The sequence below is a fragment of the Cetorhinus maximus genome, chromosome 18 (assembly GCF_964194155.1).
Source record: "Cetorhinus maximus chromosome 18, sCetMax3.hap1.1, whole genome shotgun sequence".
Classification (NCBI taxonomy): domain Eukaryota; kingdom Metazoa; phylum Chordata; class Chondrichthyes; order Lamniformes; family Cetorhinidae; genus Cetorhinus; species Cetorhinus maximus.
In genome coordinates, this window is record NC_135896.1 from 39,007,659 (window position 1) to 39,018,699 (window position 11,041).

Sequence of the window (11,041 nt, forward strand, 5' to 3'; positions counted from 1 at the left end):
ATGTGGGCTTCGCTGGCTAGGCCAGCATTTATTGCTCATCCCTAATTGCCCTTAAGAAGATGTTGGTGGAGCCACCTTCTTGAACTACTGCAGTCCATGTGGTGAAAGTACACCCACAGTGCTGTTAGGAAAGGAGTTCCAGGATTTTGACCCAGCGACAGTGAAGGAACAGCAATATAGTTCCAAATCAGTATGTGTGGCTTGGAGGGAAACTTGCAGGTGGTGCTGTTTCCATGCATCTGCTGCCCTTGTCCTTCTTGGTGGTGGTGGTCGCAGGTTTGGAAGGTGCTGTCAAATTTACCTTCATGCTTCTTAACTTGTTGGAGTATTATAAACTACACTACTCTTATGTGCAATTCCTATAAAGACACCTGTACATGTGATATCTACAGAATCGTTTCTGCAAAAAAGAATTTTGACCAACATGACACATGGGGCTGAATTCTTGTTTGGCTGCAGAGGCAGTATTGGAGGTAGGTGAGGTTGCATGCCTGCTTTCCAATGTAGTCCTGCCTCTCAGCAATTTTGGCAGAGATGGCAGTTTGTGTATACTGGCCACCAGCCCAAACACAGAGGGTAACCAGTTAAGTCCCTTGAGGGATTAAGGGCAGTTGCCCAAACCCAACAAGACTTTCAATCTGGTGGGGGGGGGTGGTGTGCCTGTCACGCCAGGAGCCCAACCGATAAATCCTGCTGACCTCCCAGTGGCAGGCCGGGCAGACAACGGAGCAGGAGGCTCCAATCTATTTGGGAAGCGCCACTCCAAAAATAGGCCACATCCGTGGCAGCGCCCATTGTTTCCAAGGCCGAAAGATTGCTTTACAAAGCTACGTTTATACGTAAAACCATTAATTAGTATTTTAAGATAGTCCAGAAGATGCTATCTATTATGACAGACTCAGTTAGCATTCTCTGCATGCACTGCAGATTAATCCACTAAGCTTGTTATTTAATCTCATGTCACCCTACCTGGATTTCCACAACATTGCACAATTTTTCTTTAATATTTGCAAGGTCAGCACCATCACAAGAAAAAGAAAAGACACCCTCAGGCAGGCTATGGTTAGTGTCACTGGAATTCTCACTCTAATGTTCAAAGCTGAATATCTAATTAGAACTGTGTGAAAATGACATTGAAAATTAAAGGGAAATAGATGATGTTTAATTTGAAAAATGAGCTGAGTTTTTGCAAAGCACTGTGTGATAATGTTCATTCAAGAAATATAGCAAGTACCTAGCAACAATATCATTAACAATGATCTCATCTATAGATTTTGTATGTGTCACCTCTATCTCCACCTCTATCTCAGTGCCCCCCGCCACCACCCCCCACCCCAGCATTGATCCATGACTTTATCATCCCCAGCCTCGACAAATTCAATGCTCTCCTGACAGACCTCCCATCCTCTACCTTATGTAAACTCCACCTTATCCAAAATCTACTGCCCATAGTCTCCCCTACTTGCCCATCACCCCTGTCCTCATTAACCTACATTGGGTCCAGGACTCCCAATGCTTCAAAATTCTAGATTCTCATCCTCATATTTAAATTCTTCCTGGCTTTGACATATTCCAGCCCAACAATCTTCTCCCCCCCACCCCCCCTCCTCCCAAACTGTCCATTCCTCAGATTCCTCCAGTGGCAGGACTACTATCAATTGCTGGGGCCACATGCTTTGGAATTTCCTCCCTAAACTCATTTCATTGATCAAGCCTTTGGTCATCCATTCTAAGACCTTCATCCTTGGTTTGCACCATACTTTTCATTATCATTTTGAAAGGTACCTTGAGATGTTTCTCATTGTTAAATGTGTTATATATCTGCAAGTAGCATGAGTTCACAGGAAAAAATTTAAAACCTAGACTCTGAATAGGGGGAATCTCTATGATTGTAACCTAATATTTATATAAGACAATACATATATATGTATTAGAATGGTTTTCTTATTGTTCTAGGTCCTTCAGCACAATACTTTATTCCCTGATCAATTCAAGAAATGTATTCATGTAATTTAATCTACATTTAGTATCTATTAGTTAACTAAGCTTTTGTAAGTTTAGATATTACCTTTTTGATGGTCTAAAGTTTTAACTAGCACAGGATGTTGCTTGCTTATGAATTGCACAGAAACTATGAATTATTAACATATTGACTGATGCTTTTCATAAAAATATGGAGCACATGCATTGTCTCTACATATAAGCAATCCTTTTTTACATAAATTTTTTATTACGTTATCTGGTTGTGGGTGCTGGAGGCCAATCATCTCAGCTCCAGGGCAATTCTGCAGGGGTTCGTCAGAGTAGTGTCCTAGGCCTAACCATCTTCAGCATGACCTTCCCTCAGAAGTGGGGTGAATGCACAGTGTTCAGTACCGTGCACAACTCCTCAGATACTGATGCAGACCATGCCCGTATGGAGCAAGGCCTGGACAATATTCAGGCTTTGGCTGATAAGTGGCAAGTAACATTTGCACCACACAAGTGCCAGGCAATGATCATCTCCAACAAGAGAGAAACTAACCACCTGCCCTTGACATTTAATGTAATTTCTATCGCTGAATCCCCCACTATCAACATCCTGGGGGTTACTATGGATGAGCAACTTAACTGACTAATTCTTCAAGAAATGTATTCATGTAATTTAGCCCTCATTTAGTATCTATTGGTTAAATAACTTTTTGTAAGTTCAAATATTACATTTTTGATAGCTGTATATTGTGGCTACCAGGGCAGGTTGGAGGCAGGGAATTCTGCCACGAGTATCTCAGCTTCTGACCCCCCCAAAGCCTGTTCACCATCTACATGGCTCAAGTCAGGAGTGTGCTGGAATACTCTCCACTTTCCTGGGTGAGTGCAACTCCAACAACCCTCAAGAAGCACGATACCATTGAGGGAAATGTAGCCCACTTAATTGGCACCACAGCCAGCACCTTAAATATTCATTCCCTCCACCACTGACACACAATTGCAGCAGTGCGTACCATCTACAAGATGCATTGCAGCAACTTGTCACGGCTCTGTCGACAGCACCTTCCAAGATGGTGTCTTCACCACCTAGAAGAACAAGAGTAGCAGACAAAAACAAAAATAGCTGGAAAAACTCAGCAGGTCTGACAGCATCTGCGGAGAGGAACACAGTTAACGTTTCAAGTCTGGATGACTCTTCATCAGAACTAAGAAATATAGAAATGAGGTGAAATATAAGCTGATGAAGAGTCATCCGGACTCGAAATATTAACTGTGTTCCTCTCCGCAGATGCTGTCAGGCCTGCTGAGTTTTTCCAGCTATTTTTGTTTTTGTTTCAGATTTCCAGCATCCGCAGTATTTTGCTTTTATTTAAGGGTAGCAGACACATGGAAACAGTACCACTTCAAGTTCCCCTCCAAGCCATGCACCATCCTGACTTGGAACTAGATCACCGTTCCTTCATTGTTGCTAGGCCAAAATCCTGGAACTCCTTTTCCAACTGCATGGACTGCAGTGGTTCAAGAAAGCAGGTCACTAACACCTTCTCAAGGGCAATCAGGGATGGGCAATAAGTGCTGGCCTTGCCAGCAATGCTCAGATTCCATGAACAAATGCAAAAAAATCTTATATGGGATGCTTCAAAATCTTTTAAAGCCTTCACTCTAATCCATTCCAAACTTCTGATTAAGCTTATCTTTTTGTTACTTATTTGGGAACCAAATCATTTCATACTTTCAACTGTTAGGTATGGCACCATCTTTATTTGAATGCTCCACAATATCAGCTGATGCTCAGGACTTAGAACATAATTTATAGCTCTAGTCCCTTGACACACTGGATAGCATCTGTCAGATAATTTCATGGTGGCATATTCTAACCTCAATTATGAATCTCAAACTAATTGAAGTAGATGAGCAAACAATCCCCTTGAGTCACTGCAAGTCCAGTACAATATACAGAACATTTCATCCCGGCACTGCCATGGCCACAGTACTTATGCAAAAGATATCACTGGAAGGTATTGTGCTCACCATTATATGGAAAACCAATGTCACAACCACAATTAGAAGGACTTTTTAACGCTACCACCCCTGTAGAAAACAAGCAGGTAGGCAGTTAAAAATCCCCAAATAAACTTATCTGCTCAAAGTTCCCAGGATCTCTCTGCCTGCAGTTTTTACCTGTTCTCCTGAGAAAGCAGCAAGGATACTTGATTGAAGCTAGCAATTTCCTTCATTTCATATGTATGTCAGGTCCTGGTAGACCAACCCAGTACAGAAGAGGATTAACCCCAGAAGATCACTTAACAAGGTAATAGTTTTTCTTTCCTTCTTGTGACCAGGAATGCTCCTCCAGGCTCCACAGGAAAAGGTTAGGTTTCTGCTACCCCGGACTGCTCACTCTGCCTCCCACCTTCCCGAGCACAAAGCCCCCAGAAGGTGCTTCTGCTCCCTAATCTCGCTACATGCCTTGCATGGACTGGTAGCCTCGCTTCCTGCTGACTTCTGCCTAAAACAGGCAGGAGTGAACTGGCAGCGTATTAATCAGGTCCAAGGGTTAAAATAGTCTGGCCCTGATTTCTGCAACAATGGGGTAATTTTCCAACTCACCTCGCCAACCATCCACCCAGAGTCAAAATCAGAACCCATGTCTTACATGTATTATTCTATGTTATATAATCATTAGAAAGCTTACAAAAGTGTGGACTACGCTAGAAGATAGTTTATGGCATAATACATTCTCATTCTTATTAGGAAATATTGCAGCAAATAGAATTCCAATGTTTGTCCTCTACATGTGAATTTTTAAATAGATATGATATGTGCCTAAGCTCCATAACTAATCTGTTTAAATTGTTTTTCTTCCTGGGATTCTGAAGCTGGAGTTGATGGTATATCAGTATGGTAGAAGTTACAATAGCCATTGCATATTATAGTCAAATGGTGCTGTTAAATGATGTGACGCTACTTCTGATAATGTAGTGGCAGAAGTGAAGGTGAATGCATCAAGAGATCATCAGCTCTATTAACCCACATGAAATATAATCCCTTGTGCAGAAGGTTTTAGACCATATTAAGAATATTCAATGAGTTTGCGTTCACAGGCTGCAACAAGAAATTCAATTTCACTGTCTTCCATGTTGTTGGAATAACATCAACTCCAAGGTATTTCATTTAGTGAAGTATTTTGGATCACTCCTTCAGTGATAAAACTGTGCCTTTGTCAACTGTATTCTGCTTAATATCTTTACCTATGGCTTGTGGGAAATTTGAAATGATCCAAACTAGTCTTGACCATAATAAAATCATTTTAATTTGTAAATATAAAAACACCATCATAATAAATGCGCCTTACAGCATTGGTGATTCCTTAAAAAAATGTAACAGTCTAGTTTCTCACTTGACTGATTGCAAAACTGGGTATGAAAGATAAAATTAAATGTCATCAGTGCAAAAGTGCATAGGTCATCAAACTAAATAAAACTATGCAATATAAAATTAAATGATCTGAACACACAACTTCACGCACAAAATCAATTTTAAACAATCATAATGATGTATCAAATACAGTAAATGTTGCTTTATCTGAAATATGAACATAAAGAAGTTACTTCAGAGAGACCTGGGCTCCAATATTAACTCAGAGCTGGTTTGGAGTAGAGGCAGAGGTGCAATATCAGCATCAGGAAAACTTTCAATGTGTGTGTCTGTAGCATTTTAATGCAGCCACCCAAATGTAATTTTCCCGCTGTAATTTTACCTGCTGACAGATGACACAATCAACTGGGGTATTTAAAGGGCCAATCCAAAGACAGAATTTTGAAGTGTCAGGAGTTTGAACAAAGAGATTCATCATGGATTCAGGACAGTCAAGGACCGCATCACAATTTAATGAAGTATTGCTTGATGCACTGTGGGTGCATTGAGGAGTGGGAGAAAGATACAATTCCCCAGCAATGGTGGTAAGAAACATATTGCTGTAACAAAGAAAACAAGTGTGGTTGGAGGTGGCCAAAGAGGTCAACAGCAGGGCCATTGGCCTGGATTTTCCTACAGGCTTTGGAACCCTGAAGTCGGGGCCAAATGGGGTCTCAAGTCGGCACGCCAGCAGCGAGATTGGCAGCACAATCTTCCAGAATGCAGCGTCCTAATTCACCGCCTCAACCTTCGCCATCCTATTAAGGATGGTAGATGGACTCCCAGTGTTACTGGCCCAATCAGAGAGCTGGCAGCTCTGGGGTCTCAGCAGCCCCACTGAGAGAGGTTCGTGCTGTGATGCAGGTCATGGACCATGAAGATGCCTCAACATGGAGACACCCCTCGCTGGCCAAAATAGAAGGGCTGCACTGAAGACTCCTGCTGCCGAAAAGAACATTGGGATGGATTAGTAACCGTTTGCGGGATTGGGCATGGCCACAAGTGCGGCCTTTCATCATGGCCCCATCAATAGGGAGCGTGAAGCCTCTCCGCTGGCCCACTGATCTGCTGCTGGGAGACCACTTCAATTGAACTGGCAGCCTCAGCATAACATCAGGCGCTACTTCGATGCCATTAAAAAAAACCCCTACGTGGGACCTTAATTGGACTAATTGGCTGCCAGCCCACATGCGGGAGTCCCCCAGAGGAACATTCCATGAGGGAATGCATTGGAAGCCGTCCTGATGTGTCTCCCTGCTATTTTCCCTCTCCCTTCCTCCATCCCTGTCTCCAGGATGCCAGGAAAATCCAACTCACTCAGTCAGCTTCCTGGATGCAGTGCAAGAAGTGCTTTAATGACCTAATCATGTCAGGAAAGGAGAGTTGCACAATTTATTCTCCACACACCACACCCTCCCACCCCCTCACTCTGCCTTGTCAAACCTACTTTATAACTCTTTACACACATTTGCCTCTTGTTGCATTTCTATGCACTTTGTCAGATCCCTATGTATCCATTCAGCACTGCCACTCACCCCTGAGCATTACACAGTTCAATTCTTGTCCTCAGTAGTCACACTCACCAAACTGCAGATATGCCACTGCCGCTATTCATTGGCCTGTTCATTCCAGCATTGCAGTAGAAGATAATAGAGATTTCAAGGGATAGAGAGAGAACGAGAGGTGGTACCTGTTGACTCACCTCCACCACAATCAGTACCCAACCTGCTGCCTTCTTTCCTGATGACTAAGTCTGGCATGGTATAGGTGGAGCAATTTGTCATGAAACTAATATTTTTTGTGGTTTATTGTAAAGTAGGCTTATGGGTGTGAGCATCTGTGTAGCTGATTTAATTGAATAAGAGTCAGATAGACTGAAAGCTTGAAATTATCAAAATAAGTTAGGCGTAAAAAGCATTTGAAATGCTAATGAGTAAACATGGATGAGGGCTTAGCATGTTGGGTGTGAAGGAAATTTGCATTTTTCGATAAGTGAAGGGCAAGAGTTGTTTAGGTTTCAAAGGGATGATAGGATGTTTACAACTAACAAGATAAGCAAGGCCAAGCAGTGGGTTTATTTTTCCAAAGGTACTGACCATATTGGCAACATGAAAGATTTTTATATTATGGGAAAAGTAAATTTCCAAAGATATATAGAACAATGGAACTTACAGATTAAAGAGAAAGAAACATATATAAAGAGAATGGAAAGGTATGTTGTGGGGTCATGTAAGATCTAAGGGGACCACGTAAAACAGCCTTGGGGAAGCCTCCAACCACTTTTGCAGAAGTCTGCTGTGTCCAGTAACCAAAGGTGGAGGGAAGCCTTTGGAATTCCACTGTTGAGTGGGTGCCTTGGTAAACCTGCTCGCTTGCCATTTAAATTTAAAATCTATTTTGGAAGCAAATAAATTTAGAACAGTGATCACTCTCACAGCCACTGGTAACATGTTGCCAACAGATCTACATCTAGGAGGCTGCAGATGCCTGACTCCACCTGATATGACAACCTCAGCTTCCGAGAGTACAGGTCTTCCAAGGTGTCAAGGAAGCCTCCCCTTCACCTGAACACCGGTTACACTGATAGTGCCTCATGTGAGTTCATCCCCTCTGTTGCTCCCTGCTCTGCTGATCACCTGCATGCTATTGTTGCTTTGGCTGCTGTTGATGGTCATCTTGCTCATCATCCGAGGTCTAATCTAAGACAGTCATAGCTTCATCCATCCTGAATTTAGTAACTCCAAAGTGCACAAATTAACCTCTCGCCACAAGTACTCTCAACAAATCCTTTCCCATTGGGAGATTAGAATGCGGCAATGAGCACTCCGTATTTATTGCTGTTGCATGTATGGCTTTTAATAAGCCCCATAATAATTACCATTCTCTTCGCACCTTGGTTTCATTGGTGAGTTTCATGGAACCCAGGGAATCCATGCAGGTGCCATTAAATTTAAATGCCTGTTAAAATACTATTGCAATACTCTGATTTAAATAATAAAATTGACATACCACCTTGCTGGAGGAGGATACAGACACAAGCCAAATGTGCCCAAATTAAACACAGAAATCACTGCGTTGGAGCTGCCTTCTAGTCACATTGACATTTTCGACAAATTAAACATCCCCTTTGCATCTAAACCCATGTGTTCCTCAATGTTAACATTTCTCACCCCCACCACCACCAGACCTTTAATGATTCAAAGTGCATTGTGTACATACCAGTACACTGTAATTAAACAACCACAGTGAAGGTCAGAAGGTTTGACTTGCAAACCTCCAAGAGGTAGATATATCACCATTGTTCCAAATCTTGGTGCCACCAATAGGTCTCCATCTTACAAATTTATATCTTCAGTTCAGTTCTGTAATCATTGCAATCTACATATAAAAGATTCCTTTATAAATCCACACAAGTGTTTTAATTTTCCAAATATTTGTTAAAAATAGAATAGATTACCAGTTGACGTAATATTAGAGATTTAATTTCAAAATCAATTTTGGTCGCCATCTGTAAAATACAAGAATAATGTTAATTTCCAGACTACTTTTCTTGCTAACATATAGCTCTTCTTTTTCTTAACTCTGATAACTTCTAAGTGGCCAGCAAGGGCCAAATAGCCTCCTTTGATGCCATATTCCTTTTTATGTTTCTATGTTAGCTAGGTAGATTGACAGTATAGCAGATTGATGTAGCAACACATGCTAATCTACAATTGTGGGATGTAGATTGTTGCCCTTAGGTTGTTGTGGGATGTTGCCCTTAATCTCCCATGCTGCTGAACTCCCAATCTCATCTGAATTATTCCACAAAGGTAGAAATGCTTGCTGTGCTGTCCTGTTACCCAGAATTGGTGCAATGTAGGGTGAAACCATGCAAAACTAAGTTTGAGCTGGAAATGGTATACACTTGCATGCTTAAACTCTAATACTTCCATAATTGCAACATTAATTTAATGAAATAAAATATCAGAATATGTTGATGATACAGCCACTATATTCAGCTTCTTAAGAATTCAAGCAACCAATCTAAATTTGAAAAGATTGTATTAGAGTTACTAGATTTAGTGCTTGCAACCACTTAATTAATAGCAACCTAATTAGATTTGCATAAAATGTCCTCCCTATATCCCTCATTACTTCCAAAAGTGGGCTTATATCATAATTCATGAAGAGCTCTACTTTTATAATATCAATTTTCTTTCCATTCCTACATATTTACAACTAGTAAGGTACTCTCCCTTATCATCATAAGGCCAAACCAAAGCACCATATGTTTACTTTTTCTGAACATGAGTGGACTATTCTAGATAAATCTAGGAAGATGATTTTAGCTAGGCTTGCCCAGGAACAAGTTCCCTATTTCACTGTGGCTGGAAGAAAACTGCTACTCTAATCTAATTTACAATCTTTATTGTAACTAGCAAAACGAATGTTTCTCCTTCTCTAACCTATGTTTGATAACATGTCTTTTTAATTTCAATGACCCAAGAGATAGTAACCTAACAAGTTTAAGCCTGCCTTAGTGTCCTAAAGAAATTGAATATTAAGTACAGCTGTAATATGATTAACTGAACATTGAACTGCTTCCCAAAGCAAAGCTTAGATTTCTGAAAAGGCATTTTTTACTCTGTTAGTCATTATATGAACTTGGCCTAAAAAAATGTTCAGAGGCACTGTTGCCGTTTATTTATAACTGTAAAGTTTATCAATGTAACCAAATATGCATTTTCAAACTTGAAAGTGATGAGCTAATTTAATAGCTATTCTGCATTTTCCCAACATTTTGTAGACAACATCAAACTTACCACAGTACCGAAAGCAAATATTTTCAACTTACTTTTAGATAATGTCGCAGGTCTTTGATTGCTTTCTGGAAAGTTGTGGACGTACTCTAGAGTCAAATATTCTGCGAGAAAAGTGAGAAACCGAAAATACAACCGGTTATATGATAATTGCCCTATTAGATAGATTTACAAATTAGTTAGACTTCTTTCAGAAAGTAATATTTCAGACTACAGTATGAATAATTTGCGATATGACATATGGTAGGTGTAGCATGCTTAAGAGGAACATGTTCCTAAAGTCTTCAACATCAAGGAGATTGTCCGCACCTTGGTTCTAGGTCTGTTGTGGACTAATTTATAGAAATTGATTGTCATGATTAGTCAACAATGTAATTATTGTTGCATCATGTGAAACCAGGAAGGTGGAACACAAATTCCTTTGTTCATATCCTTGCCCAACCTGCCAAACACTCAAGTCACACGCCATCCTGACTTGGAAATGCATCACTGTTCCTTCGCTGTCACTGGGTCAAAACCCTGGAACTCCCTCCCCAACAGCACTGTGGGTGTACCTACACCACATGGATTGCAGCACTTCAGGAAGGCAGCTCACCACCACCTTCTCAAGGGCAACTAGGGATGGGCAATAAATGCTGGCCTAGCCAGCAAAGCCCAGATCCCGTGAATGAATAAAAATAAACAAGGGTGAAGTATTGCCAGCTGTCCTTGTTCTCAAACTCAACTTCTGTTGAATTGCCATTTGAATGTTCACAGGTGTTCTTTAAAGTTTGTAAATTGGAACAAGCCTAGTTTTCCCATATTAAGAAATGGATCCATACCCATGCACTGAACATATGAACATTCATAGC